Source organism: Oncorhynchus kisutch, linkage group LG14 (genome assembly GCF_002021735.2).
Source record: "Oncorhynchus kisutch isolate 150728-3 linkage group LG14, Okis_V2, whole genome shotgun sequence".
In the NCBI taxonomy this organism is placed as follows: Eukaryota; Metazoa; Chordata; class Actinopteri; order Salmoniformes; family Salmonidae; genus Oncorhynchus; species Oncorhynchus kisutch.
Window position 1 is genome coordinate 9,558,715 of NC_034187.2, and position 21,891 is coordinate 9,580,605.

Sequence of the window (21,891 nt, forward strand, 5' to 3'; positions counted from 1 at the left end):
GAATGGACTCCAGAAAGTGTCAAAAGTGTTTCACAGGGATGTTGGCCCATGTTGACTCCAATGCTTCCCACAGTTGTGTCAAGTTGGCTGTATGTCTTTTGGGTGGTGGACCATTCTTGATACACACGGGAAACTGTTGAGTGAAAAACCCAGCAGCGTTAAAGTTCTTGACACAAACCGGTGCGTCTGGCACCTACTACCATACCCCGTTCAAAGGCACTTCAATATTTTGTCATCTCCATTCACCCTCTGAATGGCACACATACACAATTCATTTCCCAATTGTCTCAAGGCTTAAAAATCCTTCCTTAACCTGTCTCCTCCCCTTCATCTACTCTTTGGGGTGGCAGGTAGCCTAGGGGTTAGCGTGTTGGGCCAGTAACCAAAAGGGTGCTAGATCAAATCCCTGAGCTGACAAGGTAAAAAATCATTATGCCCCTGAACAAGGCAGTTAACCCACTGTACCTAGGCCATCATTGTAAAATAAGAATTAGTTCTTAACTGACTTGCTTAGTTCAATTTAAAAAATGATTCCAGGTATGGGCAGGATTCCTAGAACCTTTTCTGTTCTGTGGATTTAAGGTTAACAAGAATGTTCTAGTGGACTAGACATCATACTTACCAGCTGTGTACTCAGTACACACACACACACACACTCTGTCGGAGCAATCAAAGCCTCAATATTGACTAAATGAGCTAACTGGATATACAATAAACAGCTTGTCTCGGGTGTCATGTACAGACAATCTACACTCTGCAGCAGATGTGGAAGAGCAGCACAGAATGTCACCAGTGTGTTCTAGATCAATAGTTTCAGTCTTTCTTCAGCCTGTAGTTTGAAATGTAGCTTGTAGAGTTACCTGAAGTATCTGTAATGAGTAGGGAATGACATAATGTCTCAATGAGAAATATGTGGACATCAGCACTACAGTACTAGAACCCCCCCTCAGCATAATATGTTTCACATTGTTTTGAAGCTATACAGTGTTTGTTTACATGTACTAAATGTTAGAGTTAAACAAGCTGATATTTTGGGTTCTGTTGGGTATTACAGTTGAACTAAGCTCATGAGACATTTATATTCTTCAAGAATCACATATCGTTAATTTATAAAATCCCGAAAATGTATGTAGCAACTGCAGATTGCCTCTTTCAGCTTATTCCTCCACTAGGTAAACCATAAAACCATTACCATAAACCGCCTCTCTTTGTAAACCTTATTCCTCCACTAGGTAAAACATAAAACCATTACCATAAACCACCTCTCTTTGTAAACCTGTAAGAGTAAACCATGAATTCACAGAGAACATGAAGATTGGCAGGGCAGTGTGTGCCTTCTCTACTGCACATTGAGAGAGAGAGAGAGAGAGAGAGAGAGAGAGAGAGAGAGAGAAAGAACCAAATATAACCTAATGTTGTTGTCTGGCCAACTAGCAAACAGTGAGTTTCTCTGAGCAGAGCAGGATAGACAGACACCTTACCTAATTATCTGCAACAGCTCTGCTACGGTTACTGAGTTCAACTTTGACTAACCGAGTTTGTTGATGTGTGTTTGCTTTTACACTGGCTACATAAGATGATGTGACAATCACCCCATACCCACATATCAACGGATGTCTTCGACAACTAGGGAAATCAGTGATATGTTCCATGAATTACACTGTAATGGATATTATCTGATGCTGCCCATAGAACTATATCAGATAGTCATGCTAAAATAGGAGCTGACACACAAGCTGGCACACAAACACAATCTGACACATTGCATTGTTAACAGACTTGCTTAGTCAGAGGCACAAATGAACTCAGTAACTCCAGCAGAGGTGTTGCGAAAAAAATGATGTAAAGTTATGATGGTTTCTAGTCTGCCCCCAACACACAGGTCTGTTTCTAGTCTGCCCCCAACACACAGGTCTGTTTCTATTCTGCCCCCAACACACAGGTCTGTTTCTAGTCTGCCCCCCACACACAGGTCTGTTTCTAGTCTGCCCCCCACACACAGGTCTGTTTCTATTCTGCCCCCAACAAACAGGTCTGTTTCTAGTCTGCCCCCCACACACAGGTCTGTTTCTAGTCTGCCCCCCACACACAGGTCTGTTTCTAGTCTGCCCACACAGGTCTGTTTCTAGTCTGCCCCCCACACACCAGGTCTGTTTCTATTCTGCCCCCAACACACAGGTCTGTTTCTAGTCTGGCCCCCCACACACAGGTCTGTTTCTAGTCTGCCCCCCACACACAGGTCTGTTTCTAGTCTGCCCCCCACACACAGGTCTGTTTCTAGTCTGCCCCCCACACACAGGTCTGTTTCTAGTCTGCCCCCCACACACAGGTATGTTTTCTAGTCTGCCCCCCACACACAGGTCTGTTTCTAGTCTGCCCCCCACACACAGGTCTGTTTCTAAGTCTGCCCCCCACACACAGGTCTGTTTCTAGTCTGCCCCCCCACCACAGGTATGTTTCTAGTCCCCCCCCCTCCCCCCACACACACAGGTGTGTTTCTAGTCTGCCCCCCCCCCTCCCCCCACACACACAGGTCTGTTTCTAGTCTGCCCCCACACACAGGTCTGTTTCTAGTCCTGCCCCCCACACACAGGTCTGTTTCTAGTCTGCCCCCCACACACAGGTATGTTTCTAGTCTCCCCCCCCTCCCCCCCACACACACAGGTATGTTTCTAGTCTCCCTCCCCTCCCCCCACACACACGGGTATGTTTCTAGTCTGCCCCCCACACACAGGTCTGTTTCTAGTCTCCCCCCTCCCCCCACACACACAGGTATGTTTCTAGTCTGCCCCCCCCTCCCCCCCCCACACACAGGTCTGTTTCTAGTCTGCTCCCCACACACAGGTCTGTTTCTAGTCTGCCCCCCACACACAGGTCTGTTTCTAGTCTGCCCCCCACACACAGGTCTGTTTCTAGTCTGCCCCCCACACACAGGTCTGTTTCTAGTCTGCCCCCAACACACAGGTCTGTTTCTAGTCTGCCACCCACACACACAGGTCTGTTTCTAGTCTGCCCCCCCCCACACACAGGTCTGTTTCTAGTCTGCCCCCCACACACAGGTCTGTTTCTAGTCTGCCCCCCACACACAGGTCTGTTTCTAGTCTGCCCCCCACACACAGGTATGTTTCTAGTCTCCCCCCCCTCCCCCCACACACACAGGTATGTTTCTAGTCTCCCTCCCCTCCCCCCACACACACGGGTATGTTTCTAGTCTGCCCCCCACACACAGGTCTGTTTCTAGTCTCCCCCTCCCCCCACACACACAGGTATGTTTCTAGTCTGCCCCCCCCTCCCCCCCCACACACAGGTCTGTTTCTAGTCTGCTCCCCACACACAGGTCTGTTTCTAGTCTGCCCCCCACACACAGGTCTGTTTCTAGTCTGCCCCCCACACACAGGTCTGTTTCTAGTCTGCCCCCCACACACAGGTCTGTTTCTAGTCTGCCCCCCACACACAGGTCTGTTTCTAGTCTGCCCCCCACACACAGGTATGTTTCTAGTCTCCCCCCCCCCCTCCCCCCCACACACACAGGTATGTTTCTAGTCTCCCCCCCTCCCCCACACACACAGGTATGTTTCTAGTCTGCCCCCACACACAGGTATGTTTCTAGTCCCCCCCCCTCCCCCCACACACACAGGTATGTTTCTAGTCTGCCCCCCACACACAGGTATGTTTCTAGTCCCCCCCCCCTCCCCCCACACACACAGGTATGTTTCTAGACTGCCCCCCCCTCCCCCCACACACACAGGTCTGTTTCTAGTCTGCCCCACACACACAGGTATGTTTCTAGTCTGCCCCCCCCCCCCCCTTCCCCTACACACACAGGTCTGTTTCTAGTTTGCCCCCCCGCACACACAGGTCTGTTTCTAGTCTGCCCCACACACACAGGTCTGTTTCTAGTCTGCCCCCCCCCCCCCCCACACACACACACGCACACACAAACACACACAGGTCTGTTTCTAGTCTGCCCCCCCCGCCCCCCTCCACCCCCACACACGCACACACAAACACACACAGGTCTGTTTCTAGTCTGCCCCCCCGCCCCCTCCACCCCCCCCACAAACACAGGTATGTTTCTAGTCTGCCCCCCCCTCCCCCCCCCCACACACAGGTCTGTTTCTAGTCTGCTCCCCACACACAGGTCTGTTTCTAGTCTGCCCCCCACACACAGGTCTGTTTCTAGTCTGCCCCCCACACACAGGTCTGTTTCTAGTCTGCCCCCCACACACAGGTCTGTTTCTAGTCTGCCCCCCACACACAGGTCTGTTTCTAGTCTGCCCCCCACACACAGGTATGTTTCTAGTCTCCCCCCCCCCCCTCCCCCCACACACACAGGTATGTTTCTAGTCTCCCCCCTCCCCCCACACACACAGGTATGTTTCTAGTCTGCCCCCCACACACAGGTATGTTTCTAGTCCCCCCCCCCTCCCCCCACACACACAGGTATGTTTCTAGTCTGCCCCCCACACACAGGTATGTTTTCTAGTCCCCCCCCCCTCCCCCCACACACACAGGTATGTTTCTAGACTGCCCCCCCCTCCCCCCACACACACAGGTCTGTTTCTAGTCTGCCCCACACACACAGGTATGTTTCTAGTCTGCCCCCCCCCCCCCTTCCCCTACACACACAGGTCTGTTTCTAGTTTGCCCCCCGCACACACAGGTCTGTTTCTAGTCTGCCCCACACACACAGGTCTGTTTCTAGTCTGCCCCCCCCCCCCCCCACACACACACACGCACACACAAACACACACAGGTCTGTTTCTAGTCTGCCCCCCCCGCCCCCTCCACCCCCACACACGCACACACAAACACACACAGGTCTGTTTCTAGTCTGCCCCCCCCCGCCCCCTCCACCCCCCCCACAAACACACACAGGTCTGTTTCTAGTCTGCCCCCACACACAGGTCTGTTTCTAGTCTGCCCCCCCCCCCCCCCCCCCACACACAGGTCTGTTTCTAGCCTGCCCCACCCCCCCCACACACGCACACACAAACACACACAGGTCTGTTTCTAAGTCTGCCCCCCCCGCCCCCTCCACCCCCCCCACAAACACACACAGGTCTGTTTCTAGTCTGCCCCCCCCCCCACCCCCCCCCTCCACACACACACAGGTATGTTTCTAGTCTGCCCCCCACACACAGGTATGTTTCTAGTCCCCCCCCTCCCCCCACACACACAGGTCTGTTTCTAGTTTGCCCCCCCGCACACACAGGTCTGTTTCTAGTCTGCCCCCCACACACAGGTCTGTTTCTAGTCTGCCCCCCACACACAGGTCTGTTTCTAGCCTGCCCCCCCCCCCACACAAACACACACAGGTCTGTTTCTAGTCTGCCCCCCCCCACCCCTTCCACACACGCACACACAAACACACACAGGTCTGTTTCTAGTCTGCCCCACACACACAGGTATGTTTCTAGTCTGCCCCCCCCTTCCCCTACACACACAGGTCTGTTTCTAGTTTGCCCCCCGCACACACAGGTCTGTTTCTAGTCTGCCCCACACACACAGGTCTGTTTCTAGTCTGCCCCCCCCCCCCCCACCACACACACACAGGTCTGTTTCTAGCCTGCCCCACCCCCCCCACCCCCTCCACACACGCACACACAAACACACACAGGTCTGTTTCTAGTCTGCCCCCCCACACACAGGTATGTTTCTAGTCCCCCCCCTCCCCCCACACACACAGGTATGTTTCTAGTCTGCCCCCCACACACAGGTATGTTTCTAGTCCCCCCCCCTCCCCCCACACACACAGGTATGTTTCTAAACTGCCCCCCCCTCCCCCCACACACACAGGTCTGTTTCTAGTCTGCCCCCCACACACAGGTATGTTTCTAGTCTGCCCCCCCCCTTCCCCTACACACACAGGTCTGTTTCTAGTTTGCCCCCCCCGCACACACAGGTCTGTTTCTAGTCTGCCCCACACACACAGGTCTGTTTCTAGTCTGCCCCCCCCCCCCCACACACACACACAGGTCTGTTTCTAGCCTGCCCCACCCCCCCCCACACACGCACACACAAACACACACAGGTCTGTTTCTAGTCTGCCCCCCCCCGCCCCCTCCACCCCCCCACAAACACACACAGGTCTGTTTCTAGTCTGCCCCCCCCACCCCCCCCCACACACACACACAGGTATGTTTCTAGTCTGCCCCCCCACACACAGGTATGTTTCTAGTCCCCCCCCCTCCCCCCCACACACACAGGTCTGTTTCTAGTTTGCCCCCCGCACACACAGGTCTGTTTTCTAGTTTGCCCCCCCCGCACACACAGGTCTGTTTCTAGTCTGCCCCACACACACAGGTCTGTTTCTAGTCTGCCCCCCCCCCCCCACACACACACACAGGTCTGTTTCTAGCCTGCCCCACCCCCCCCACACACGCACACACAAACACACACAGGTCTGTTTCTAGTCTGCCCCCCCCGCCCCCTCCACCCCCCCCACAAACACACACAGGTCTGTTTCTAGTCTGCCCCCCCCACCCCCCCCCCCACACACACACAGATATGTTTCTAGTCTGCCCCCCACACACAGGTATGTTCTAGTCCCCCCCCCCCTCCCCCCACACACACAGGTCTGTTTCTAGTTTGACCCCCGCACACACAGGTCTGTTTCTAGTCTGCCCCCCACACACAGGTCTGTTTCTAGTCTGCCCCCCACACACAGGTATGTTCTAGTCTCCCCCCCCCCTCCCCCCACACACACAGGTATGTTTCTAGTCTCCCCCCTCCCCCACACACACAGGTATGTTTCTAGTCTGCCCCCCACACACAGGTATGTTTCTAGTCCCCCCCCCCTCCCCCACACACACAGGTATGTTTCTAGTCTGCCCCCCACACACAGGTATGTTTCTAGTCCCCCCCCCCTCCCCCCCACACACACAGGTCTGTTTCTAGTTTGACCCCCGCACACACAGGTCTGTTTCTAGTCTGCCCCCCACACACAGGTCTGTTTCTAGTCTGCCCCCCACACACAGGTCTGTTTCTAGGTCTGCCCCCCACACACAGGTATGTTTCTAGTCTCCCCCCCCCCTCCCCCCACACACACAGGTAGTTTCTAGTCTCCCCCCTCCCCCCACACACACAGGTATGTTTCTAGTCTGCCCCCCACACACAGGTATGTTTCTAGTCCCCCCCCCCCTCCCCCCACACACACAGGTATGTTTCTAGTCTGCCCCCCACACACAGGTATGTTTCTAGTCCCCCCCCCCTCCCCCCACACACACAGGTATGTTTCTAGACTGCCCCCCCCTCCCCCCACACACACAGGTCTGTTTCTAGTCTGCCCCACACACACAGGTATGTTTCTAGTCTGCCCCCCCCCTTCCCCTACACACACAGGTCTGTTTCTAGTTTGCCCCCCCCGCACACACAGGTCTGTTTTCTAGTCTGCCCCACACACACAGGTCTGTTTCTAGTCTGCCCCCCCCCCCCCCCCACACACACACAGGTCTGTTTCTAGCCTGCCCCCCCCCCCCCACCCCCCCCACACACGCACACACAAACACACACAGGTCTGTTTCTAGTCTGCCCCCCCCCGCCCCCTCCACCCCACCCACAACACACACAGGTCTGTTTCTAGTCTGCCCCCCACACACAGGTCTGTTTCTAGTCTGCCCCCCCCCCCCCCCCCACACACACACAGGTCTGTTTCTAGCCTGCCCCACCCCCCCCACACACGCACACACAAACACACACAGGTCTGTTTCTAGTCTGCCCCCCCCCGCCCCCTCCACCCCCCCCCACAAACACACACAGGTCTGTTTCTAGTTTGCCCCCCCCACCCCCCCCCCCCCCCCCCACACACACACAGGTATGTTTCTAGTCTGCCCCCCACACACAGGTATGTTTCTAGTCCCCCCCCCTCCCCCCACACACACAGGTCTGTTTCTAGTTTGCCCCCCCGCACACACAGGTCTGTTTCTAGTCTGCCCCCCACACACAGGTCTGTTTTCTAGTCTGCCCCCCACACACAGGTCTGTTTCTAGCCTGCCCCCCCCCCACACAAACACACACAGGGTCTGTTTCTAGTCTGCCCCCCCCCCCCCCACACACACAGGTCTGTTTCTAGCCTGCCCCACCCCCCCACCCCCTCCACACACGCACACACAAACACACACAGGTCTGTTTCTAGTCTGCCCCCCACACACAGGTATGTTTCTAGTCCCCCCCCCTCCCCCCACACACACAGGTATGTTTCTAGTCTGCCCCCCACACACAGGTATGTTCTAGTCCCCCCCCTCCCCCCACACACACAGGTATGTTTCTAGTCTGCCCCCCACACACAGGTATGTTTCTAGTCCCCCCCCCCTCCCCCCACACACACAGGTATGTTTTCTAGACTGCCCCCCCCTCCCCCCACACACACAGGTCTGTTTCTAGTCTGCCCCCCACACACAGGTATGTTTCTAGTCTGCCCCCCCCCCTTCCCCTACACACACAGGTCTGTTTCTAGTTTGCCCCCCCCCCGCACACACAGGTCTGTTTCTAGTCTGCCCCACACACACAGGTCTGTTTCTAGTCTGCCCCCCCCCCCCCCCACACACACCACACAGGTCTGTTTCTAGCCTGCCCCACCCCCCCCCACACACGCACACACAAACACACACAGGTCTGTTTCTAGTCTGCCCCCCCCCGCCCCCTCCACCCCCCCCACAAACACACACAGGTCTGTTTCTAGTCTGCCCCCCCCACCCCCCCCACACACACACACAGGTATGTTTCTAGTCTGCCCCCCACACACAGGTATGTTTCTAGTCCCCCCCCCCTCCCCCCACACACACAGGTCTGTTTCTAGTCTGCCCCACACACACAGGTATGTTTCTAGTCTGCCCCACACACACAGGTATGTTTCTAGTCCCCCCCCCCTCCCCCCACACACACAGGTCTGTTTCTAGTCTGCCCCACACACCACAGGTATGTTTCTAGTCTGCCCCACACACACAGGTATGTTTCTAGTCTGCCCCACACACACAGGTATGTTTCTAGTCTGCCCCACACACACAGGTATGTTTCTAGTCCCCCCCCCTCCCCCCACACACACAGGTCTGTTTCTAGTCTGGCCCCACACACACAGGTATGTTTCTAGTCTGCCCCACACACACAGGTATGTTTCTAGTCTGCCCCCCCCCTTCCCCTACACACACAGGTCTGTTTCTAGTTTGCCCCCCCCGCACACACAGGTCTGTTCTAGTCTGCCCCACACACACCAGGTCTGTTTCTAGTCTGCCCCCCCCCCCACACACACACACACAGGTCTGTTTCTAGCCTGCCCCACCCCCCCACCCCTCCACACACGCACACACAAACACACACAGGTCTGTTTCTAGTCTGCCCCCCACACACAGGTATGTTTCTAGTCCCCCCCCTCCCCCCCACACCACACAGGTAGTTTCTAGTCTGCCCCCCACACACAGGTATGTTTCTAGTCCCCCCCCCCCCTCCCCCCACACACACAGGTATGTTTCTAAACTGCCCCCCCCCTCCCCCCACACACACAGGTCTGTTTCTAGTCTGCCCCCCACACACAGGTATGTTTCTAGTCTGCCCCCCCCCCTTCCCCTACACACACAGGTCTGTTTCTAGTTTGGCCCCCCCGCACACACAGGTCTGTTTCTAGTCTGCCCCACACACACAGGTCTGTTTCTAGTCTGCCCCCCCCCCCCCACACACACACACAGGTCTGTTTCTAGCCTGCCCCACCCCCCCCCACACACGCACACACAAACACACACAGGTCTGTTCTAGTCTGCCCCCCCCCCGCCCCCTTCCACCCCCCCCACAACACACACAGGTCTGTTCTAGTCTGCCCCCCCCACCCCCCCCCCACACACACACACAGGTATGTTCTTCTAGTCTGCCCCCACCACACACAGGTATGTTTCTAGTCCCCCCCCCCCTCCCCCCACACACACAGGTCTGTTTCTAGTTTGCCCCCGCACACACAGGTCTGTTCTCTAGTCTGCCCCACCCAGGTCTGTTTCTAGTCTGCCCCACACACACAGGTCTGTTGCTAGGCCTGCCCCCCCCCCCCACCCACACAAACAGGTCTGTTTCTAGGCCTGCCCCCACCCCCCCCCCCACCACACACACACACAAAGGTCTGTTTCTAGTCTGGCCCCACACACGCAGGTCTGTGTCTAGTCTGCCTGCCCCCCCCCCCCCCCCGCCCACACAGGTCTGTTTATAGTCTTCCCCCCCCCCCCACACACACACAGGTCTGTTTCTAGTCTGCCCCCCACACACACACAGGGTTCTGTTTCTAGTCTGACCCACCACACACACAGGTCTGTTTCTAGCCTGCCCCAACACACAGGTCTGTCTCTAGTCCTGCCCCCCACACACACAGGTCTGTTTCTAGTCTGCCCCCCCCCCCCACACACACACACAGGTCTGTTTCTAGCCTGCCCCACCCCCCCCACACACGCACACACAACACACACAGGTCTGATTCTAGTCTGACCCCCACACACAGGTCTGTTTCTAGTCTGCCCCCACACACGCAGGTCTGTGTCTAGTCTGCCCCCCCCACCCCCCCACACACACACATGGTCTGTCTCTAGCCTGCCCCCCCCCCCCCCAACACACAGGTCTGTTTCTAGTCTGCCCCCCACACACAGGTCTGTTTCTAGCCTGCCCCCCCACACCCCACACACACTGGTCTTTCTAGTTTGCCCCCCCGCACACATAGGTCTGTTTCTAGTCTGCCCCACACACACAGGTCTGTTTCTAGTCTGCCCCCCCCCACACACACACACACAGGTCTGTTCTAGCCTGCCCCACCCCCCCCACACACACACACACAGGTCTGTTTCTAGCCTGCCCCACCCCCCCCCACACACGCACACACAAACACACACAGGTCTGTTTCTAGTCTGCCCCCCCCCCCCCCCACACACACACACACACACAGGTCTGTTTCTAGTCTGCCCACACACGCAGGTCTGTGTCTAGTCTGCCCCCCCCCCGCACACACAGTTCTGTTTATAGTCTCCCCCCCCCCCCCCCACACACACAGGTCTGTTTCTAGTCTGCCCCCCCCACACACACAGGTCTGTTTCTAGTCTGCCCCCCACACACACACAGGTCTGTTTCTAGTCTGACCCACCACACACACAGGTCTGTTTCTAGCCTGCCCCCAAAACACAGGTCTGTCTCTAGTCTGCCCCCCCACACACACAGGTCTGTTTCAAGTCTCCCCCCCCCCCCCCCCCCCCCCCACACGCAGGTCTGTTTCTAGTCTGCCCCCACACACACACAGGTCTGTTTCTAGTTTGCCCCCCCCGCACACACAGGTCTGTTTCTAGTCTGCCCCCCCCCCCACACACACACAGGTCTGTTTCTAGCCTGCCCCACCCCCCCCCACAACGCACACACAAACACACACAGGTCTGATTCTAGTCTGACCCCCACACACAGGTCTGTTTCTAGTCTGCCCCACACACGCAGGTCTGTGTCTAGTCCTGCCCCCCCCCCCCCCGCACACACAGGTCTGTTTATAGTCTCCCCCCCCCCCCCCCCCCCCCCCAACACACAGGTCTGCTTCCAGCCTGCCCCCCACACATGTCTGTTTCTAGTCATCCCCAAACACACAGGTCTGTTTCTAGTCTGCCCCCCACACACACACAGGTCTGTTTCTAGTCTGACCCCCCACACACACACAGGTCTGCTTCTAGCCTGCCCCCCCCACACACACAGGTCTGCTTCTAGCCTGCCCCCCACACACACACAGGTCTGTGTCTAGTCTGCCCCCCCCCCCCCACAAACACACAGGTCTGCTTCTAGCCTGCCCCCCACACATGTCTGTTTCTAGCCTGCCCCACCCCCCCACACACGCACACACAAACACACACAGGTCTGATTCTAGTCTGACCCCCCACACACAGGTCTGTTTCTAGTCTGCCCCACACACGCAGGTCTGTGTCTAGTCTGCCCCCCCCCCCCCCCCCCCCCCCCGCACACACAGGTCTGTTTATAGTCTCCCCACACACGCAGGTCTGTGTCTAGTCTGCCCCACACACACAGGTCTGTTTCTAGTCTGCCCCCCCCCCCCCACACACACACACAGGTCTGTTTCTAGCCTGCCCCACCCCCCCCACACACGCACACACAAACACACACAGGTCTGATTCTAGTCTGACCCCGCACACACAGGTCTGTTTATAGTCTCCCCCCCCCCAACACACAGGTCTGCTTCCAGCCTGCCCCCCACACATGTCTGTTTCTAGTCATCCCCAAACACACAGGTCTGTTTCTAGTCTGCCCCCCACACACACACAGGTCTGTTTCTAGTCTGACCCCCCACACACACACAGGTCTGCTTCTAGCCTGCCCCCCCCCACACACACAGGTCTGTGTCTAGTCTGCCCCCCCCCCCGCCAACACACAGGTCTGCTTCTAGCCTTCCCCCCACACACACACAGGTCTGCTTCTAGCCTGCCCCCCACACACACACAGGTCTGTTTCTAGTTTGCCCCCCCGCAAACACAGGTCTGTTTCTAGTCTGCCCCCCCCCCCCCCACACACACACAGGTCTGTTTCTAGCCTGCCCCACCCCCCCCCACACACGCACACACAAACACACACAGGTCTGATTCTAGTCTGACCCCCCACACACAGGTCTGTTTTCTAGTCTGCCCCACACACGCAGGTCTGTGTCTAGTCTGCCCCACACACACAGGTCTGTTTCTAGTCTGGCCCCCCCCCCCACACACACACACACAGGTCTGTTTCTAGCCTGCCCCACCCCCCCCACACACGCACACACAAACACACACAGGTCTGATTCTAGTCTGACCCCGCACACACAGGTCTGTTTATAGTCTCCCCCCCCCCCCAACACACAGGTCTGCTTCCAGCCTGCCCCCCCACACATGTCTGTTTCTAGTCATCTCCAAACACACAGGTCTGTTTCTAGTCTGCCCCCCACACACACACAGGTCTGTTTCTAGTCTGACCCCCCACACACACACAGGTCTGCTTCTAGCCTGCCCCCCCCCACACACACAGGTCTGTGTCTAGTCTGCCCCCCCCCCGCCAACACACAGGTCTGCTTCTAGCCTTCCCCCCACACACACACAGGTCTGCTTCTAGCCTGCCCCCCACACACACACAGGTCTGTGTCTAGTCTGCCCCCCCCCCACAACACACAGGTCTGCTTCTAGCCTGCCCCCCACACATGTCTGTTTCTAGCCTGCCCCCCCCCCCCCCCCCCCCCAAACACACAGGTCTGATTCTAGTCTGACCCCCCACACACAGGTCTGTTTCTAGTCTGCCCCACACACGCAGGTCTGTGTCTAGTCTGTGCCCCCCCCCCGCACACACAGGTCTGTTTATAGTCCCCCCCCCCCCCACACACACACAGGTCTGTTTCTAGTCTGACCCACCACACACACAGGTCTGTTTCTAGCCTGCCCCCAACACACAGGTCTGTCTCTAGTCTGCCCCCCACAAACACAGGTCTGTTTCAAGTCTGCCCCCCCCCCCCCAAACACACAGGTCTGATTCTAGTCTGACCCCCCACACACAGGTCTGTTTCTAGCCTGCCCCCCCCACCACACACACAGGTCTGTTTCTAGTCTGACCCCGCACACACAGGTCTGTTTATAGTCTCCCCCCCCCCCCCCAACACACAGGTCTGCTTCCAGCCTGCCCCCCACACATGTCTGTTTCTAGTCATCCCCAAACACACAGGTCTGTTTTCTAGTCTGCCCCCCACACACACACAGGTCTGTTTCTAGTCTGACCCCCCACACACACACAGGTCTGCTTCTAGCCTGCCCCCCCCACACACACAGGTCTGTGTCTAGTCTGCCCCCCCCCCGCCAACACACAGGTCTGCTTCTAGCCTTCCCCCCACACACACACAGGTCTGCTTCTAGCCTGCCCCCCACACACACACAGGTCTGTGTCTAGTCTGCCCCCCCCCCACAACACACAGGTCTGCTTCTAGCCTGCCCCCCACACATGTCTGTTTCTAGCCTGCCCCCCCCCCCCCCCCCCAAACACACAGGTCTGATTCTAGTCTGACCCCCCACACACAGGTCTGTTTCTAGTCTGCCCCACACAACGCAGGTCTGTGTCTAGTCTGGCCCCCCCCCGCACACACAGGTCTGTTTATAGTCCCCCCCCCCCCACACACACACAGGTCTGTTTCTAGTCTGACCCACCACACACACAGGTCTGTTTCTAGCCTGCCCCCAACACACAGGTCTGTCTCTAGTCTGCCCCCCACAAACACAGGTCTGTTTCAAGTCTGCCCCCCCCCCCCCCAAACACACAGGTCTGATTCTAGTCTGACCCCCCACACACAGGTCTGTTTCTAGCCTGCCCCCCCCCCCCCACACACACAGGTCTGTTTCTAGTCTGCCCCCCACACACAGGTCTGTTTCTAGTCTGCCCACACACACACAGGTCTGTCTCTAGCCTGCCACCCCCCCCCCCCAACACAGAGGTCTGCTTCTAGCCTGCCCCCCACACATGTCTGTTTCTAGCCTGCCCCCCACACACAGGTCTGTTTCTAGTCTGACCCCCCACACACAGGTCTGTTTCTAGTCTGCCCCACACACGCAGGTCTGTGTCTAGTCTGCCCCCCCCCCCCCGCACACACAGGTCTGTTTATAGTCTCCCCCCACACACACACAGGTCTGTGTCTAGTCTGCCCCCCCCCCCCGCCAACACACAGGTCTGCTTCTAGCCTTCCCCCCACACACACACAGGTCTGCTTCTAGCCTGCCCCCCACACACACACAGGTCTGTGTCTAGTCTGCCCCCCCCCCCACAACACACAGGTCTGCTTCTAGCCTGCCCCCCACACATGTCTGTTTCTAGCCTGCCCCCACCCCCCCCCCCCCCCAAAACACACAGGTCTGTTTCTAGTCTGCCCCACACACGCAGGACTGTGTCTAGTCTGCCCCCCCCCCCCCGCACACACAGGTCTGTTTATAGTCCCCCCCCCCCCACACACACACAGGTCTGTTTCTAGTCTGACCCACCACACACACAGGTCTGTTTCTAGCCTGCCCCCAACACACAGGTCTGTCTCTAGTCTGCCCCCCACAAACACAGGTCTGTTTCAAGTCTGCCCCCCCCCCCCACACACACACACAGGTCTGTCTCTAGCCTGCCCCCCCCCCCCAACACACAGGTCTGTTTCTAGTCTGCCCCCCACACACAGGTCTGTTTCTAGTCTGGCCCCCCCCCCCACACACACACACACACAGGTCTGTTTCTAGCCTGCCCACCCCCCCCACACACGCACACACACACACAACACACAGGTCTGCTTCTAGCCTGCCCCCCACACATGTCTGTTTCTAGCCTGCCCCCCCCCCCCCCCCCCCCCAAAACACACAGGTCTGTTTCTAGTCTGCCCCACACACGCAGGACTGTGTCTAGTCTGGCCCCCCCCCCCCCCCGCACACACAGGTCTGTTTATAGTCCCCCCCCCCCCCACACACACACAGGTCTGTTTCTAGTCTGACCCACCACACACACAGGTCTGTTTCTAGCCTGCCCCCAACACACAGGTCTGTCTCTAGTCTGCCCCCCACAAACACAGGTCTGTTTCAAGTCTGCCCCCCCCCCCCCACACACACACACAGGTCTGTCTCTAGCCTGCCCCCCCCCCCCCAACACACAGGTCTGTTTCTAGTCTGCCCCCCACACACAGGTCTGTTTCTAGTCTGCCCCCCCCCCCCACACACACACACACACAGGTCTGTTTCTAGCCTGCCCCCCCCCCCCCACACACACACACAGGTCTGTTTCTAGTTTGCCCCCCCCGCACACACAGGTCTGTTTCTAGTCTGCCCCACACACACAGGTCTGTTTCTAGTCTGCCCCCCCCCCCACACACACACACACACAGGTCTGTTTCTAGCCTGCCCCACCCCCCCCACACACGCACACACACACACACACACAGGTGTGTTTCTAGTCTGCCCCCCACACACAGGTCTGTTTCTAGCCTGCCCCCCTCCCCCCCCCCCCCACACACACACAGGTCTGTTTCTAGTCTGCCCCCCACACACAGGTCTGTTTCTAGTCTGCCCCCCACACACAGGTCTGTTTCTAGCCTGCCCCCCCCCCACACACACAGGTCCGTTTCTAGTCTGCCCCCCACACACAGGTCTGTTTCTAGTCTGCCCCCAACACACAGGTCTGTCTCTAGTCTGCCCCCCACACACACAGGTCTGTTTCAAGTCTGCCCCCCCCCCCCCCACACACACACAGGTCTGTCTCTAGCCTGCCCCCCCCCCCCCCCCCCAACACAGAGGTCTGCTTCTAGCCTGCCCCCCACACATGTCTGTTTCTAGCCTGCCCCCCCCCCCCCCAAACACACATGTCTGATTCTAGTCTGACCCCCCACACACAGGTCTGTTTCTAGTCTGCCCCACACACGCAGGTCTGTGTCTAGTCTGCCCCCCCCCTCACACACAGGTCTGTTTATAGTCTTCCCCCCCCCCCCACACACACACAGGTCTGTGTCTAGGCTGCCCCCCACACACACTCAGGTCTGTTTCTAGCCCCACCCCCCCCCACACACGCACACACAAACACACACAGGTCTGATTCTAGTCTGACCCCGCACACACAGGTCTGTTTATAGTCTCCCCCCCCCCCCCCAACACACAGGTCTGCTTCCAGCCTGCCCCCCACACATGTCTGTTTCTAGTCATCCCCAAACACACAGGTCTGTTTCTAGTCTGCCCCCCACACACACACAGGTCTGTTTCTAGTCTGACCCCCCACACACACACAGGTCTGCTTCTAGCCTGCCCCCCCCACACACACAGGTCTGTGTCTAGTCTGCCCCCCCCCCCGCCAACACACAGGTCTGCTTCTAGCCTTCCCCCCACACACACACAGGTCTGCTTCTAGCCTGCCCCCCACACACACACAGGTCTGTGTCTAGTCTGCCCCCCCCCACAACACACAGGTCTGCTTCTAGCCTGCCCCCCACACATGTCTGTTTCTAGCCTGCCCCCCCCCCCCCCCCCAAACACACAGGTCTGATTCTAGTCTGACCCCCCACACACAGGTCTGTTTCTAGTCTGCCCCACACACGCAGGTCTGTGTCTAGTCTGCCCCCCCCCCCGCACACACAGGTCTGTTTATAGTCCCCCCCCCCCACACACACACAGGTCTGTTTCTAGTCTGACCCACCACACACACAGGTCTGTTTCTAGCCTGCCCCCAACACACAGGTCTGTCTCTAGTCTGCCCCCCACAAACACAGGTCTGTTTCAAGTCTGCCCCCCCCCCCCCCCCAAACACACAGGTCTGATTCTAGTCTGACCCCCCACACACAGGTCTGTTTCTAGCCTGCCCCCCCCCCCCACACACACAGGTCTGTTTCTAGTCTGCCCCCCACACACAGGTCTGTTTCTAGTCTGCCCACACACACACAGGTCTGTCTATAGCCTGCCCCCCCCCCCCCCAACACAGAGGTCTGCTTCTAGCCTGCCCCCCACACATGTCTGTTTCTAGCCTGACCCCCACACACAGGTCTGTTTCTAGTCTGACCCCCCACACACAGGTCTGTTTCTAGTCTGCCCCACACACGCAGGTCTGTGTCTAGTCTGCCCCCCCCCCCGCACACACAGGTCTGTTTATAGTCTCCCCCCACACACACACAGGTCTGTGTCTAGTCTGCCCCCCCCCCCCGCCAACACACAGGTCTGCTTCTAGCCTTCCCCCCACACACACACAGGTCTGCTTCTAGCCTGCCCCCCACACACACACAGGTCTGTGTCTAGTCTGCCCCCCCCCCACAACACACAGGTCTGCTTCTAGCCTGCCCCCCACACATGTCTGTTTCTAGCCTGCCCCCCCCCCCCCCCCCCCAAACACACAGGTCTGTTTCTAGTCTGCCCCACACACGCAGGACTGTGTCTAGTCTGCCCCCCCCCCCCCGCACACACAGGTCTGTTTATAGTCCCCCGTCCCCCCCACACACACACAGGTCTGTTTCTAGTCTGACCCACCACACACACAGGTCTGTTTCTAGCCTGCCCCCAACACACAGGTCTGTCTCTAGTCTGCCCCCCACAAACACAGGTCTGTTTCAAGTCTGCCCCCCCCCCCACACACACACACAGGTCTGTCTCTAGCCTGCCCCCCCCCCCCCCCCCCCCAACACACAGGTCTGTTTCTAGTCTGCCCCCCACACACAGGTCTGTTTCTAGTCTGCCCCACACACACAGGTCTGTTTCTAGCCTGCCCCCAACACACAGGTCTGTCTCTAGTCTGCCCCCCACAAACACAGGTCTGTTTCAAGTCTGCCCCCCCCCCCACACACACACACAGGTCTGTCTCTAGCCTGCCCCCCCCCCCCCCCCCAACACACAGGTCTGTTTCTAGTCTGCCCCCCACACACAGGTCTGTTTCTAGCCCCCCCCCCCCCCCACACACACACACAGGTCTGTTTCTAGTCTGCCCCCCACACACAGGTCTGTTTCTAGCCCCCCCCCCCCCCCCCCCCCCAACACACAGGTCTGTTTCTAGTCTGCCCCCCACACACAGGTCTGTTTCTAGCCCCCCCCCCCCCCCACACACACACACAGGTCTGTTTCTAGTTTGCCCCCCCGCACACAGGTCTGTTTCTAGTCTGCCCCACACACACAGGTCTGTTTCTAGTCTGGCCCCCCCCCCCCCCCCCCCCAACACAGATGTCTGCTTCTAGCCTGCCCCCCACACATGTCTGTTTCTAGCCTGCCCCCCCCCCCCAAACACACAGGTCTGATTCTAGTCTGACCCCCCACACACAGGTCTGTTTCTAGTCTGCCCCACACACGCAGGTCTGTGTCTAGTCTGCCCCCCCCCCCTCACACACAGGTCTGTTTATAGTCTTCCCCCCCCCCACACACACACAGGTCTGTGTCTAGGCTGCCCCCCCCGCACACACAGGTCTGTTTCTAGTCTGACCCCCCCCCCACACACACAGGTCTGTGTCTAGTCTGCCCCCCACACACACTCAGGTCTGTTTCTAGGCCCCCCCCCCCCCCCCAACACACAGGTCTGTTTCTAGCCTGCCCCCCCCCCCCCCCCCCCCCCCCCCCCCCCAACACACAGGTCTGCTTCTAGCCTGCCCCCCACACATATCTGTTTCTAGTCTGCCCCACACACACAGTTCTGATTTTAGTCTCCCCCCCACACACACAATTCCTGTGTCTAGTCTGCCCCCCACACACACTCAGGTCTGTTTCTAGCCTGCCCCCCCCCCCCCCCCAACACACAGGTCTGTTTCTAGCCTGCCCCCCCCCCCCCAACACACAGGTCTGCTTCTAGCCTGCCCCCCACACATATCTGTTTCTAGTCTGCCCCACACACACAGTTCTGATTTTAGTCTCCCCCCCACACACACAATTCCTGTTTCTAGTCTGCCCCCCCCCCCCCCCCCCCCACACACACACACACACTGGTCTTTCTCTAGTCTGCCCCCCCACATACACACACATTTCTGTTTCTAGTCTGCCCCCCCCCCCCCCCCCCACACACACACACACACTGGTCTTTTTCTAGTCTGCCCCCCCCACACACACAGGTCTGTTTATAGTCTGCCCCCCAAACACACAGGTCTGTTAATAGTCTGCCCCCCCCACACACAGGTCTGTTTATAGTCTGCCCCCCCACACACAGGTCTGTTTATAGTCTGCCCCCCCACACACAGGTCTGTTTATGGTCTGACCCCCAAACACACAGGTCTGTTTATAGTCTGCCCCCCCAAACACACAGGTCTGTTTATAGTCTGCCCCCCAAACACACAGGTCTGTTTATAGTCTGCCCCCCAAACACACAGGTCTGTTTATAGTCTGCCCCCCAAACACACAGGTCTGTTTATAGTCTGCCCCCAAACACACAGGTCTGTTTATAGTCTGCCCCCCAAACACACAGGTCTGTTTATAGTCTGCCCCCCAAACACACAGGTCTGTTTATAGTCTGCCCCCCAAACACACAGTTCTGTTTATAGTCTTCCCCCCACACACAGGTCTCTGCTTGGTCTCGGCTCTGCTCCAGACTTGGATTAGTGTAGCTGGTCCTAACCAGCTTAGACAGTATTGTCTCTCAGCCAGACCTCAGGATTACAGAAGTAGTCTTCAACTCTGATCCTGGGGACCCACACGGTGTACACGTGTCTGAGCAGGGGCTGACTGGGGAGAGAAATCTGTGCAGAAAAAAGAACAAGTTAGACAATGGGACAGATAAGTGGACCAGCCCATCTGCCGTTTTGCCCAAAATGCCAGATGGACGGTCCACCCCTGCATACTAGCAATAACACACATTTAAAACGATCACATGATCGTCAAGCCATTTATTGTCTAGAGCAGGATCCTTCAGTATTGATCCTGGGGTTCCATTCCTGTCCCAGATCAGCAGTTGTTGACTTGATTCATCTCGAGCTTGAAGGGACACTTGTGTCAGTACTGTGTGTTAGTGCTGGACTAGAACAATTTTATTTCCTGAATTTACATTGATTGGACTAGAACAGTAGGCTGTAATATACTCTGTGTTGGCCCCAGGACTGGGACTGAATAGCTCTACTCTGTGTGGGCCCCAGGACTGGGACTGAATAGCTCTACTCCGTGTGGGTCCCCATGACTGGGACTGAATAGCTGTGCTCCTTGTGAGTCCCCAAGACTGGGACTGAATAGCTGTGCTCCTTGTGGTTCCCCAGGACTGGGACTGAATAGCTGTGCTCCTTGTGAGTCCCCAGGACTGGGACTGAATAGCTGTGCTCCTTGTGGGTCCCCAGGACTGGGACTGAATAGCTGTACTCCTTGTGGGTCCCCAGGACTGGGACTGAATAGCTGTGCTCCTTGTGAGTCCCCAGGACTGGGACTGAATAGCTGTGCTCCTTGTGGGTCCCCAGGACTGGGACTGAATAGCTGTGCTCCTTGTGGGTCCCCAGGACTGGGACTGAATAGCTGTGCTCCTTGTGAGTCCTCAGGACTGGGACTGAATAGCTGTGCTCCTTGTGAGTCCTCATGACTGGGACTGAATAGCTGAAGTCACTGTGGGTCCCCAATAACAAATTCTTTACAATGATGGCCTACCCCAGCCAAACCTTAACCCGGACGACCATGGGCCAATTGTACGCCGCCCTATGGGACTCTCAATCAAGGCTGATTGTGATACAGCCTGGAATCAAACCAGGGTCTGTAGTGACGCCTCTAGAACTCAGATGTTGTGCCTTAGACCACTGGACCACTCGAGAGCCCAACAATAACAGATCAGACATTGAATATCTCTTTTAAGGTCAAGTTAATAATTATACTGTAGATGATCTAATAAACCACCCAGACACATCAAAGATACAGTTGTCCTTCTGGACGTAAATGTAAAAATACTTCAAAGTACTACTTAAATCATTTTCGGGGTGTATCTGTACTTTACTTGACTATTTATATTTTTGACAATTTAGACTTTTACACCACTACATTCCTAAAGAAAAATATGCTATGAGGCTGTTTTGCTTCCACGGGTCCTGGGGTCTTTGTTAAGGTCAATGGCATAATGAACTCTACCAAGTACAAGGACATTTTAGCCAAAAACCTGGTTGCCTCTGTCAGGAGGCTGAAACTTGGGCACAAGTGGATCTCCCAGCAAGACAGTGACTCCAAGCACACAACAAAATCCACAAAGAAATGGTTAACTGACTGCAACATCTACATTTTGCTATAGATACATAGTGGTTTGAATTGGAGAGGGCAGTCCAATCAGCACAGGACCAAAGGATATCAAGGATTTGGAAATATTCTGTATGGAGGAAAGGGAGGAGGGAGAATGCTGGAAGCTGAAAATGTCACAGGTCTTCCATGGCAAACCGCTCGCCCACATGACGCCATACACATTGTCTGCCATCTGCCCGGGACAGCTGAAAACAGG